The sequence below is a fragment of the Melanerpes formicivorus genome, unplaced genomic scaffold, assembly GCF_026170545.1.
Source record: "Melanerpes formicivorus ecotype bairdi unplaced genomic scaffold, bMelFor1.0.p_v2 SCAF_60, whole genome shotgun sequence".
Taxonomy (NCBI): Eukaryota; Metazoa; Chordata; class Aves; order Piciformes; family Picidae; genus Melanerpes; species Melanerpes formicivorus.
The window spans coordinates 4,608,301-4,622,119 of NW_027142412.1; the positions used below are offsets into that span (position 1 = coordinate 4,608,301).

General features: G+C 62.3%; 2 long non-coding RNA genes across 5 annotated transcripts; both read left to right on the plus strand.

The window, feature by feature from the left end:
* Window positions 1-3,248: 3,248 nt before the first annotated feature.
* Window positions 3,249-5,894, plus strand: LOC137452907 (uncharacterized). 4 transcript variants are annotated; one of them, XR_010990201.1, is made up of 3 exons: window positions 3,249-3,272; window positions 3,923-4,325; window positions 4,991-5,894. It is a non-coding gene; the product is annotated as an uncharacterized lncRNA (long non-coding RNA). The 4 variants fall into 4 exon arrangements; XR_010990203.1 differs by having other exon boundaries at window positions 4,140-4,325; XR_010990202.1 differs by having other exon boundaries at window positions 3,250-3,272; window positions 4,136-4,325.
* A 6,229-nt stretch (window positions 5,895-12,123) lies between these two features.
* On the plus strand, window positions 12,124-13,455 carry LOC137452909 (uncharacterized). The gene is made up of 4 exons (XR_010990204.1): window positions 12,124-12,308; window positions 12,433-12,674; window positions 12,786-13,054; window positions 13,335-13,455. It is a non-coding gene; the product is annotated as an uncharacterized lncRNA (long non-coding RNA).
* The last annotated feature ends 364 nt before the right edge of the window (window positions 13,456-13,819 follow it).

Genomic DNA, 13,819 nt, shown 5'->3' on the forward strand with positions numbered 1-13,819 from the left:
CCAACCTTCTGTCACCACCACCATCACTCAGCGTGCACCAGAGACACTCACCAGGGATGCAAGGAGGATCCTCAGCCCAGGCAGGCTCATCCTAGGGGAGCTGCTCTTCCTGGGGGAGGGGATTAAATAGGGGAGTGGGTGGGAGGGGCCAGGTGGCCACACCTGGGGTGGGAGGAGACTCCAGCTGAGCCCAGGTGCCGATGGTTTGAGGGGATGAAGAGGGGAAGTGGGGCAGGTGAGGGACTTCAAGGGTGTCAGGGAGTGACAGGGCTGGGGGGCATGGAACAAAACCCAGAAGGGGGGAGGTTCCGATTGGATGCCAGGAGGAAGCTCTTCCCCATCAGGGTGGTGAGGCTCTGGCACAGGTTGCCCAGGGAGGTGGTGGTAGCCTCACCCATGGGCGATTTGGAGGCCAGGCTGGAGGTGGCTCTGGGCAGCCCGATCCAGGGTGAGGCATCCCTGCCCATGGCAGGGGGGTTGGAACTGGCCGATCCCTGAGGCCCCCTCCCCTCCCCTCCCTTCCCCTCTTCTCCTCTCCCTTCCCCTTTCCTTCTCAGAGCCCAGGCCTGGACGCCTGGCAGGCTGCTGAGCAGCCCTGATGCCTGCAAGCCGCCGTCCGCTCCGGGGGGAAAGAGACGCTCTCGCTCTCCCTGGCCAAGGCTGGTTCTCTTTCTGGCTCACACAAGGACTCCACAGGTCAGGTGATGAGGTGAGATGGATCTGAGACACGTCGTGGAGCCACTTGTGTAAGCATCTTGAGTCTTGCCGAGAGGTTGTTGCTTGTTCCTGCAGAGAAAGGAGTGCTGGGTGTGTTGCGGTGCATCTTCCATCCAGCTGTGCTCTACAGTCTCTCTGGGACCGAGCGCCGGCTCTGTGCAGTGCCTCCGGGGGAGGGGTGAAGGGCACTGGGAGCGTAGGAAAGCAGAAAGGGTCCCAGGAGGGTTTCAGGACAAGGGAGAACAACAGGCTGCTGATACTGGAAGGATGGCCTGGTGATAAAAAAGAGCGGACTGCAGTACACAGCCTGAAGCGTGAGGCAGGGGGACGCTTGCCTCCCTGCTGGAGAAGATCAACCTGATACGGGATAAAGATAACGATGGAGCAAACTCAGAGAGCAGCAGTGGTGCAGGAGTGCCAGGGAAGTGCTCGGGCTGCTGGATTTCCCCTCTGTAAACTGCCTGTTCTGTACCAATAAACGATTCCTGCTGCAGCAATAAATGATTCCTGCTGCACCAGTAAATGATTCCTGCTGCACCAGTAAGTGATTCCTGCTGCACCAGTAAGTGATTCCTGCTGCAGCAATAAATGATTCCTGCTGCACCAATAAATGATTCCTGCTGCACCAATCAATGATTCTTGCTGCACCAGTAAGTGATTCCTGCTGCACCAATAAATGATTCCTGCTGCACCAATAAATGATTCCTGCTGCACCAGTGATTCCTGCTGCACCAATAAATGATTCCTGCTGCACCAGTAAATGATTCCTGCTGCACCAATAAATGATTCCTGCTGCACCAGTAAATGATTCCTGCTGCACCAATAAATGATTCCTGCTGCACCAATAAATGATTCTTGCTGCACCAGTAAGTGATTCCTGCTGCACCAGTAAGTGATTCCTGCTGCACCAATAAGTGATTCCTGCTGCAGCAATAAATGATTCCTGCTGCACCAATAAATGATTCCTGCTGCACCAGTAAGTGATTCCTGCTGCACCAATAAATGATTCCTGCTGCAGCAATAAATGATTCCTGCTGCACCAGTAAGTGATTCCTGCTGCACCAATAAGTGATTCCTGCTGCAGCAATAAATGATTCCTGCTGCACCAATAAATGATTCTTGCTGCACCAATAAATGATTCCTGTTGCAGCAATAAATGATTCCTGCTGCACCAATAAATGATTCCTGCTGCACTAGTAAGTGATTCCTGTTGCACCAATAAATGATTCCTGCTGCACCAGTAAGTGATTCCTGCTGCACCAACAAATGATTCCTGCTGCACCAGGGGGGTCCCTGCATGCATTCCCACACGGGAGTCTCCTGTGCCTAGCAGGAGAAAACTCTGCTCTCTTTCTGCTCCATGTCAGTCTAGGAAGTAGCTTTCGGGGTAGCCTGTGGGGCACCGGAGCACCGCAGCAGGCCGCATGGCTTCAGGAGGATCCAAGGGTGGCTGCGTCTGAGGCACAAAGGCAGCAGCGAGGAACCTGCCTGCGGCCTCCGATGGAGGCCTCGGGTGGAGCATCGCTGCCCAGGGGTCCAACCCAAACTGGGTGTGAGAGACATCGACCTCTGGCACATTCCCCACTGTGGGGCAGCCACCAGCCGGCAGCACGGGGGCTGGAGTAGCTGCAGCTGTTTGTGGGGGACCCTTCCCTGCCCCCCTTCATTGCTGCAGCAGAGCTCCCCTTCGGGGGGAGAGGGGATGTGTACACAACTGACTAGGAAAGGACCGAGCTGCTGGCCGGGCAGTTTGCTTCACATTCTGCCTTTTGGGGGGAGAATCAAAGGGAGCGGGGGGATTCTGGGCGGACATGGGGCAGGGGGATGCTGCAGCAGAGGAGCAGGTGAGGGCTGGGGGCACCCCCCTAAACCGCTGACAAGTCTCGGAGGGGACCACAGAACATTTCACAGCGTCAGTGCCGTGAGAGGCGATGCGGAGCAGACCCTCTCCAGCTGGAGAGGGAGGAGTTGGAGCGACTGCTGTGTCACAAAACTTTGGAAACGACCCCCCGTCTCCCCTCTCTGTTTTAAAGGCTGTGAGAATCGTAATGAAGTCACACAGGGGCTTGAGCTATAAGCACAGCCTGCGGCCGTACCCATCATAAACAGAGGCTTTTACCTGCGCGCGGTGTAGGGTTTCGATTTAAATGCCAAAACATCCCGAACGGGGCCGGGCCGAGCTGCTGCCCACGCCCAGGGCAGTGCTCAGGGCCGCCCCCGCGTGCGTCACGGGCGGCACCGCCGCCGTGCCGCGGCGCGTGCCGTCCCGAGGGCGCTCAGCGCTGCAGCGAACCGCGCTGAACGCTTGAAATGCTGGAAAGTTGTTAGGGGGAGAAGGGAAAAGGGAGAGAGAGCCTGACTCGATCGCTGACATGGGTACAACTCCTGCGCCGCAGAGAGGCTCCAGTCCCGCCAGGGCGATAGCGTCGCGATCGTTGCCATGGGTTCAGCGCATGCGTCGCAGCGAGGGTTGTTCGCGCGCACGGGGCTGGCGGCTTTAAAACGGCGCTCACTGGCCCGCCGGGGCTATTGGGTTCCTGCTCGCTCCGTGCTAGGTGAGTGCCTGCCTCCACAGCTCTCCGGGGCTTTCCTCTGGCAGCTGCAGGACCGCACTCTGGCTTTGCTTGCAGGGGGGTTCCCGGAGCCGAGCCGGGACCGTTTGGGAGCCGCGACGGGGCAGGGGACTCGCGCACTACCGGCCGGGGCTGGGGCCGGGGCGAGGGGGCGGGCGGGCGGGCGGGCCGGGGCCGGCCGGGGCGAGCGAGCGGGCGGGCGGGGGCCGGCCGGGGCGAGCGGGCGGGCCGGCCGGGGCGGGCGGGCCGGGGCGAGCGGGCGGGCGGGCCGGGGCGAGCGGGCGGGCGGGCCGGGGCGAGCGGGCGGGCGGGCCGGCCGGGGCGGGCGGGCCGGGGCGAGCGGGCGGGCGGGCCGGCCGGGGCGGGCCGGCCGGGGCGAGCGGGCGGGCGGGCCGGCCGGGGCGGGCGGGCCGGGGCGGGCGGGCCGGGGCGAGCGAGCGAGCGGGCGGGCGGGCCGGGGCGAGCGAGCGAGCGGGCGGGCGGGCCGGGGCGAGCGAGCGAGCGGGAGGGCCGGGGCGAGCAGCAGTCAGGAAGAGTCAGGAGGGGTCTTCTCCCGGTAACAGTAAGTGCTCTTCTAGCGTGGCACCTGTCGTCTTTGTGTTCCTCCCCGTAACTCCAAATTCCCTTCCTAGTGCTCTCACTGCCTTTCCAAGTCTCCCAGTAACTCCCCCACAGCTCTGCGAGTTAAATGAATGCCAGAGAAAAATGAGATGCCTGTGCAGTGTTTTTCTAGGGTGCAGGGAAACCTACTCACAGCTTTACAACGTGAGTAACTGAGAGCTAAGCTTTGCTTTTTGCTCCACTCCTTACCGTTTGACTCTTTGCTTTCCACTTGGTCGACCAAGCAAGGCTGATGTCACTTCACAGTCGCTACCCCGTTGGTGCCTGCCTGCGAGTGCCAGGACCCTTCCCGGAACCACAGGAGAGAAGGAGGGTTTGTCTCTCTCGCGGTGCCCTGAGCAGGAGTCGTACCAACACAGGCTCAGAAAGCTGAAACCATCGAAAGATTTAATTAGAGAGCAACAGGCATTAGAGGTTGGTTGATGGCCAGGGAGAAATGCACCGACTGCAAGGCAATGGGGGCGTAGTAAATCCTGGGGAACGGGGAACACGCTCGGAGACGCAGAGCCACGCAACAGCTCTCATAGAGAGGCGCAGCAAAAACTCAGCTGCGTCCTGAAGGCGCAAACCCTACCAAGAAGGGCGTCCGTGGGTCGGGGCTATCAGAAGCAGGGCAGCCCCTCAGCTGTCTCTGTCTTTCCTACCGTGATGCCACGTGGGGGTGGGCGATTGTGGGGGGGTTACAGACCATTGCAAAAACAGGGCGGAGGGCTTGCCAGCGCCGGGCAAACCAACCCCAGGGGCGGCTGCTGCCAAGAGGCCTGGTCACACCTAGCGGAGCATGTTGGAAACTGGGGACATTCAGCGTATCCCACAGCAGAATGTGACTCCGGCTGAGAGAGGATGAACTCAGAGGGGGCAACACACATCAATGCATTATAGTCACTGTGCGAATAGTTAGAAGTCAGTCTAACCTCTTTCCCTCCTGGCTTAACACCAGCCTGGCGTCCAGGACTCAACATACGCACTGCACAGCAACCCACAGAGCTCCTGGGTCATCCCACCTGTACTTGTTCCTGCTGTCCCTGCAGCAATGGACTGTTCCTGATTTTTTTTTTTTTCCTCTTTTCCTTTCAAAGTCAGACTGATTCCTGATTCTTCTCCACATCCCTGCCCAGTTCCAGCACCAGAGAGACTGCCCTGAGAGAGAACGAGCCGGGATAACCAGGGACTCGCCTCGAGGAGTCGAATACCACGTGCCAAGAGCGGACGACAGGGCTGTGACAGGGGAGTGGGAGGGGAATGGAGGGGTGGCTTGTGGCGGGTGAACGCCCATTCTGAAGACAGGGTGGAGGGCTTGCGAGTGTTCTACTAAACTCTCTGCTTCCCAGCTGACTCCAAATTATTTCTTGCTGGATTTGGTCCTTTCCTTTTTTTTTTTCCCCCCTCTGTTGGGAGGGAGGAGGGGGGGAGCAGGAGAGAGATTCTCAGCCTCGACACCATCCAAGCTCTGAGGTCCCAGGTAAGGGTCAAATCGCTGCAGCGACGACACAGCCGAGGAGCGGGCGAGTGAGGGGCGGGGGCAGCCTCTCCCAAACGCTGCCGGCGGACTGCTTGCCCGAACGTTCCCGGAGGGGACGGAAACCCATGACAAAACGTAAGTATTAGCGTGAGGTATTGTAGCGGAGGAAAAGCCATGCTGTTCCTCCAGAGGTTGCAGAGCAGTAGTAACGTGTACGCCAAAAGGTTTCCAATGGCCCTGAGCGGCAAATTAAAACCGCACAACACACACAAAGGAGACCCCACTGGTTTTATATTCAGTTGTTTAATTTGAATGGAAAGGCCTCTGAAGAGAGGCCAGCTGAGTCGCTCCCCACGCACCCGGAGGAGATGCCCCCCCTGACCGGTCAGCGTCCCCCCCCCACTTCAGGGGGTTTGTGGGCATCTATGGTGGGTGTGGGGGGTATCAAAGAGGAATTCAGGGACATGTGGGAGCCAATGGAGGGTCACCTGGGGGCACTTCAGTTGGATGGTTAGGGTTAGTTGGGGGGGGGGGAGTGGGGGCTGGCTTGCTGGCAGCCTCTGGTGTGTGTGGGGGGTTGGCCAGCTTGGCAGCGGCGGCCTCTGTTATTGGGCGGGGGGGTTGGCTGGCTTGGCGGCGGCAGCAGCGTCTGTTGTTGGTTGGGGGGTTGGCCGGCTTGGCAGCGGCGGCTTCTGTTGGGTGGGGGGCGGGATGCGTGGCTGGCTTGGCCACAGCCTTTGTTGTTGGGTGGGGGGTGTTGGCTGGTTTGGTGGCAGCCCATGTTTTTGGGTGTGTGTGGGGGGGTGGCTGGCTTTTTGGCGGCAGCTTCTGTTATTGGGTGGGGCGTGGGGGGGGGGGCTTAGCCTGGCGGTGGCCTCTGTTATTGGTTGGGGGGGTGGGATGCGTGGCTGGTTTGGCGGTGGCCTCTGTTATTGGGTGGGGATGGGGGGGTCGCTGGCTTGGCGGCGTCACCCTCCATTTTTTGGGGGGGTTGGGGGGTGGCTGGCTGCAGCAGCTTCTGTTGCTGGGGGGTATGGGGGGATTCGCTGGTGCGGCGGCGGCCTCTGTTTTTTTGGGGGCTTTGGGGGCGCCTGGCTTGGGGGCGGCAGCTTCTCTTGCTGGGGTGGGGGGGTTGACTGGCTTGGCGGCAGCGGCTTATGTGGTTGGTTGGGGAGGGTGGCTGGCTTTTTGGCGGCGGTCTCTGTTGGTGTTGGGTGGGTGGGGGGGTGGCTGGCTTGGTGGTGGCAGTGTCTGTTGTTGGTTGGGGGGTTGGCTGGCATGGCAGTGGCAGCCTCTGTTGGGTGGGGGGTGGGATGTGTGGCTGCCTCGGCAGCGGCCTCTGTTGTGTGTGTGGGGTAGGGGTGGTGGCTGGTTTGGCGGCAGCCCATGTTTTTGGGTGTGGGGGTGTGGCTGGCTTTTTGGCGGTGGCCTCTGTTATTGGGTGGGGGTAGGCTTGGTGGCAGCGCCCTCTGGTTTTTGGGGGGGTTAGGGGGTGGCCAGCTTGGTGGCGGCAGCTTCTGTTGTAGGGCTGGGGGGTGGCTGGCTTGGCAGCGGCGGCCTCTGTTGTGACTGGGGTGGGTGGGATGCGTGGCTGGCTTGTCAGCCGCCTCTGTGTTTTGGGGGGTGTGGGGGGTGGCCAGCTTGGCGAAGGCAGCTTCTGTTGCTGGGGTGGATGCGTCGCTGGCTTGGCGGCAGCTTCTGTTGCTGGGGGGCATGGGGTGGTTGCTTGTCTTGGCGGCGGCCTATGTGGCTAGGTGGGGGGGCTGTGGCTGGCTTGGTGGCGGCCTCTGTAGTTTGGGGGGGTTGAGGGGTGGCTGGCGCGGTGGCGGCAGCTTCTGTTGCTGGGGGGCATGAGGGGATTTGCTGGCTTGGCGGCAGCGTCCTCTGTGGTTGGGGGGGTGGCTGGCTTTTTGGCGGTGGCCTCTGTTGGCGTTGGGTGGGTGGGGGGGTGGCTGGCTTTGCAGCGACGGCCTCTGTTATGGGGTGGTGGGCAGGCTGCCTTGGCGGCGGCAGTGTCTTGTTGGTTGGGGGTTTGGCTGGCTTGGCAGCGGCAGCCTCTGTTGGGCGGGGGGTGGGATGCGTGGCTGCCTTGGCAGCGGCCTCTGTTGTTGGGTGGGGGGTAGGAGTGTTGGCTGGTTTGGTGGCAGCCCATGTGTTTGGGTGTGTGTGGGGTGGCTGGCTTTTTGGCGGCAGCCTCTGTTACTGGGTGGGCTGTGGGGGGGGGCTGGCTTGGCTTGGTGGCTGTGGCCTTTGTGGTTGGGGGGGGCTGGCTTGGCGGCGGTGGCCTGTGTTGGGAGGAGGGGGGACTGGCTTGGTGGCAGCGGCCTCTGTTGTGACTGGGGTGGGTGGGATGCGTGGCTGGTTTGGCGGCGGCCTCTGTTATTGGGTGGGGGTTGGGGGGGTGGCTGGCATGGTGGCGGCGCCCTCTGTGGTTTGGGGGGGTTGGGGGGTGGCTGGCGCGGCAGCGGCAGCTTCTGTTGCTGGGGGGCATGAGGGGATTTGCTGGCTTGGCGGCAGCGTCCTCTGTGGTTGGGGGGGTGGCTGGCTTTTTGGCGGCGGCCTCTGTTGGCGTTGGGTGGGTGGGGGGGTGGCTGGCTTTGCAGCGACGGCCTCTGTTATGGGGTGGTGGGCAGGCTGCCTTGGCGGCGGCAGTGTCTTGTTGGTTGGGGGTTTGGCTGGCTTGGCAGCGGCGGCCTCTGTTGGGTGGGGGGTGGGATGCGTGGCTGCCTTGGCAGCGGCCTCTGTTGTTGGGTGGGGGGTAGGGGTGTTGGCTGGTTTGGTGGCAGCCCATGTGTTTGGGTGTGTGTGGGGTGGCTGGCTTTTTGGCGGTTGCCTCTGTTACTGGGTGGGCTGTGGGGTGGTGCTGGCTTGGCTTGGTGGCGGTGGCCTCTGTTGTGACTGGGGTGGGTGGGTGGGATGCGTGGCTGGTTTGGCGGCGGCCATTGTTATTGGGTGGGAGTTTGGGGGGCAGGCTTGGTGGCAGCGGCCTCTGTTTTTTGGGGGGGTTAGTGGGTGGCTGGCTTGGCGGCGGCAGCTTCTGTTCCTGGGGGGTGTGGGGCAATTTGCTGGCTTGGTGGCAGCGGCCTCTGTTTTTTGGGGGGGTTAGGGGATGGCCGGCTTGGTGGCGGCAGCTTCTGTTGCGGGGCTGGGGGGTGGCTGGCTTGGCAGCAGCGGCCTCTGTTGTGACTGGGGTGGGTGGGATGCGTGGCTGGCTTGTCAGTGGCCTCTGTTTTTTGGGGGGGGTGGGGGGTGGCCAGCTTGGCGACGGCAGCTTCTGTTGCTGGGGGGCATGGGGTGGTTGCTTGTCTTGGCGGCGGCCTGTGTGGCTGGGTGGGGGGGCTGTGTCTGGCTTGGTGGCGGCGGCCTCTGCTGTGACTGGGGTGGGTGGGATGCGTGGCTGGTTTGGTGGCGGCCTCTGTTATTGGGTGGGGGTTGGGGGGGGTGGCTGGCGTGGTGGCAGCGCCCTCTGTGGTTTGGGGGGGTTGAGGGGTGGCTGGTGCAGCAGCGGCAGCTTCTGTTGCTGGGGTGGTGTGGGGGTTGGCTGGCTTGGCGGCAGCGGCCTATGTGGTTGGTTGGGGGGGTGGCTGGCTTTTTGGCGGCGGCCTCTGTTGGTTGTGGGTGGGTAGGGGGGGTGGCTGGCTTTTTGGCAGTGGCCTCTGTTACTGGGTGGGCCGTGGGGGGGGGCTGGCTTGGCTTGGCGGCGGCCCCTGTTATTGGGTGGGGGTGTGGGGGAGTGGGGGGGGTGTCTGTCTTGGCGGCGGCGGCCTATGTGGTTGGGTGGGGGGGCTGTGGCTGACTTGGTGGCGGCGGCCTCTGTGTTTTGGGGGGCTTGGGGGCTGCCTGGCTTGGCAGCGTCCGCTTCTGTTGCTGGGGTGGGGGGGTTGGCTGGCTTGGCGGCAGCTTCTGTTGCTGGGGGGCATGAGGGGATTTGCTGGCTTGGTGGCAGCGTCCTCTGTGGTTGGGGGGGGGTGGCTGGCTTTTTGGCGGCGGCCTCTGTTGGTGTTGGGTGGGTGGGGGGGGTGGCTGGCTTTGCAGCGACGGCCTCTGTTATGGGGTGGTGGGCCGGCTGCCTTGGCGGCGGCAGCGTCTGTTGTTGGTTGGGGGGTTGGCTGGCTTGGCAGCCGCGGCCTCTGTTGGGCGGGGGGTGGGATGCGTGGCTGCCTTGGCAGCGGCCTCTGTTGGGTACAGGGTAGGGGTGTTGGCTGGTTTGGTGGCAGCCCATGTGTTTGGGTGTGTGTGGGGTGGCTGGCTTTTTGGCGGCGGCCTCTGTTACTGGGTGGGCCGTGGGGGGGTGCTGGCTTGGCTTGGTGGCTGTGCCCTCTGTGGTTGGGGGGGGGGGGGCTGGCTTGGCGGTGGTGGCCTGTGTTGGGTGTGGGGGGACTGGCTTGGTGGCGGCGGCCTCTGTGACTGGGGTGGGTGGGATGCGTGGCTGGTTTAGGCGGCGGCCTCTGTTATTGGGTGGGGGTTGGGGGGGTGGCTGGCGTGGTGGTGGCGCCCTCTGGTTTTTGGGGGGGTTAGTGGATGGCCGGCTTGGAGGCGGCAGCTTCTGTTGCTGGGGGGTGTGGGGCAATTTGCTGGCTTGGTGGCAGCGGCCTCTGTTTTTTGGGGGGGTTAGGGGATGGCCGGCTTGGTGGCGGCAGCTTCTGTTGCTGGGGTGGGATGCGTCGCTGGCTTGGCGGCAGCTTCTGTTGCTGGGGGGTATGGGGTGGTTGCTTGTCTTGGCGGCGGCCTATGTGGCTGGGTGGGGGGGCTGTGGCTGGCGCGGCGGCGGCCTCTGTTGTGACTGGGGTGGGTGGGATGCGTGGCTGGTTTGGTGTCAGCATCTGTTATTGGGTGGGGGTTGGGGGGGTGGCTGGCGTGGTGGCGGTGCCCTCTGTGGTTTGGGGGGGTTGAGGGGTGGCTGGTGCGGCAGTGGCAGCTTCTGTTGCTGGGGTGGGGGGGGGGTTGGCTGGCTTGGCGGCAGCAGCCTCTGTGGTTGGTTGGGGGGGTGGCTGGCTTTTTGGCGGTGGCCTCTGTTGGTTGTGGGTGGGTAGGGGGGTGGCTGGCTTTTTGGCAGTGGCCTCTGTTACCGGGTGGGCCGTGGGGTGGGGGCTGGCTTGGCTTGGCGGCGGCCCCTGTTATTGGGTGGTGGAGTGGGGGGGTGGCTGGCTTGGCGGTGGTGGCCTCTGTTATTGGGTGGGGGAGTGGGGGGGTGGCTGTCTTGGCGGCGGCGGCCTATGTGGTTGGGGGTGGTGGCTGGCTTTTTGGCGGCGGCCTCTGTTGGCGTTGGGTGGGTGGGGGGGTGGCTGGCTTGGCAGCAACGGCCTCTGTTATGGGGTGGTGGGCTGGCTGCCTGGTGGCAGCAGCATTTTTTGTTGGTTGGGGGTTTGGCTGGCTTGGCAGCAGCGGCCTCTGTTGGGCGGGGAGTGGGATGCGTGGCTGCCTTGGCAGCGGCCTCTGTTGTTGGGTGGGGGATAGGGGTGGTGGCTGATTTGGCGGCAGCCCATGTTTTTGGGTGTGTGGGGGGGTGGCTGGCTTTTTGGCAGCGGCCTCTGTTACTGGGTGGGCCGTGGGGGGGGGCTGGCTTGGCTTGGCGGCGGTGGCCTCTGTGGTTGGGGGGGGGCTGGCTTGGCGGCGGTGGCCTCTGTGGTTGGGTGGGGGGGGCTGGCTTGGCGGCGGTGGCCTGTGTTGGGAGGGGGGGGGGACTGGCTTGGTGGCGGCGGCCTCTGTTGTGACTGGGGTGGGTGGGATGCGTGGCTGGTTTGGTGGCGGCCTCTGTTATTGGGTGGGGGTTGGGGGTGGCTGGCTTGGTGGTGGCGCCCTCTGTGGTTTGGGGGGGGGTTGGGGGGTGGCCGGCTTGGCGGCGGCAGCTTCTGTTGCTGGGGTGGGGGTTTGGCTGGCTTGGCGGCAGCTTCTGTTGCTGGGGGGGGGGGTGGGGGGATTGCTTGTCTTGCCGGCGGCCTATGTGTTTGGGTGGGTGGGGGGGCTGGCTTGGCGGCGGCCTCAGTTTGGGGGGCGTGGCTTGGTGGTGGTGGCCTCAGTTGGATCCAACTGAAAGGTCCTTTTGGAGCCCCTCCAGAGCCTCCCCATATACCTCTCTGTGTGCCCGAATTCCCCTTTGATACCCCCAAATCCACCTTAGATGCTAGCAGGCCCCTTAAGAGCGGGGGCAGCACTGACCAGGTAGGGGATTCTCACCCCTGTGTGTGGGGGGAGGCTTCGCTGGGCTCTCCTCAGAGGTTACTTCCATTCAAATTAAAGAGACCAAAACCCAAAGAAACCTCAGGACAAAGAATAAATTCAAAAGAAACAAAGGATCCCCCCCCCCAACACACACTGAGGAGGGTTCCCCCTCTTTAATTTCTTGAGACCCATTTCGTAGTTCTGTTTTCAAACTGCTTTGCTCTGCTTGCAATCGGCTTCTACCTGCTAGCAGCCTTTGTGTGTAACGGAAGAGACGCAGCGGGGGTGAGTTCAGAGCCTTGTTACCTGGCACTTAGTGCCAGTCCTGACTACCTATATGAACAGGAGAGATTGGCAGTCTTAGGGCGAGTCGGCTCGGCTCTCTGTGAAGCCGGAGGATTTCCTTCCCCCGAAGAGACGGCGGCTCCGCCCAGCCGGGCTGCCTCTCACCAGGCGCGCCGGGGCTCGGCTCCCCCGGGCGCCAGCCGGCTCCGCCGAGGTCTGCTCTCCGCTCGTCTTCCTTTAGCTTCCGTGGGTTCCCTTCGTCCGGCTGAGCTCCGCACCAGGTTAGTGCCAGTCTCTGTCGCTGTCCGCGGTTCCCGTGTAGGTGCTCCGAAGGTTCGATACGCCTGAATGTTCTAGGAGGGGATTAAAAGCCCTAAGACTTCACCTAAGTCGCTGGTAAGAAAAGGAGGAAAACTATCTGCAGAAACCAGGAAAACGTGCAGCAGACTTCTGGGAAATAGTCCAACCTCCTCTTTCACAGAAGTAAGGTGAGTTTGTGAAACCGCTCGGCTCCAAGACCTTTAGGAGAGATCCCACAGCCGTCCAGGGCTGTAGCGAGCCCTATAGAACTCCGGCAGTTACCCCAGCCGTGGCGTTCGTCTTTTCCCCCAGATCGGTTTCCGAGGACCGCGGCGGGACCCCTCTCCGTCGGGCCGCGGGGCCCGCCGAGGCGCAGGACCTCTCCGGGCGCCCCCTTAGAGGCTTCTCAGGCAGAGCTCTTTTAACTCAGTCAGATCACCCCAGGAAGAGACAAGAGCCTTCAGGCAGGAAAAGGACTGCTGGCAAGGGAAAGGGGTAACGTGTAAGCCCTAAGGGGGCGTCCCACAAGGGAGAAAGGCAAATCGCTGCCACAGGTAAGAGCCCTCGGGGTGGAACCAGGGGGTTCCACTAAGCATTCCAATGGGGGAGACTGCAAAGGTTTTCATATAGCAATTGACCCTATTCTTTACTATCCATGTAAACAGGAAAGTTTCAGTTTTAGGGTGAGTCGGCATAGCGCTTTCAGCGAAGGAAAAGATTTTTCCTCGCCTCAGCCGGCGGCGACTCAAACTCCCCACGGCAGCTCACCCGCGGGGCCCCCCGAGACGAGGAGAGGCGAACCGAGGCGAACGGAACCGGACGGAACCGGCGCGGGGCTCCCCGAGGCGAGGCGGAAGGAACCGGCACGTTGGGGGCTTGGCGGGGCTCAGCTCCTCGCTCAGATTCTTCCCGGTTTCCTCGGGCTCCCTTCCAGGTAAGCGCCAGCCTCTGCCGCTCTCGGGGGTTCTTACGTAGCAGCTCGTTTGAAACGCTTGCACGTTCTCGGAGGGGATTAAAATCCCTAAGAGGCCAGCTAACCCTGACACCCCTCTCTTGCAACTTCATAGCTCTGCTGTTTAACTAGGCGCAGCAGTCTGGTATTAATTTGTCTGAAAAGAGGCTTTGAAATGCGCTGCATGGGGTTCTGAAAGACGTAAACTTACAGTGCGTATCTCTAGTACACAACAGCTCACGGATTTTCCTTTGCGTTGTAGGGTTTTTGAACACTCACCGGTTTCGGCGTTGGGTTGGTTTTTCTCGGAACGGAAAACCTGCCGAGCGGAGGCCGGCGGGGCGCTTCCCACGCGCGGCGGCAAGAGACGCCCCCCCGACCGCTCAGCGTAAGTCCGCCGCTTTCAATCGATTCCCCTTTGGTAGGTACGTTGCCAAAATTGGCTTTGCTCTACGCGCAAATCGCTTTTCCGTTCCGGCATCACTTGCATCTCAGAGAGGAGATCCGGTGTGGGGGGGGTAACTTCAGAGCCTCTTTACCGTCGCAATGAATACCATTCCTGAATATCTCTATAGAGAGGAGAGGATTGTAGTTGGATTTATAGTCTCGGGGCGAGTCGCCTCGGCGCTCTCAGGCAAACGAGAGGGTTTTCTTCCCCTAAAAGGGCGGCTCGGCGGCGCGGCTCGGCTCGGCGGCGCGGCTCGGCTCGGCGGCGCGGCTCGGCTCGGCTCGGCGGCGCGGCTCGGC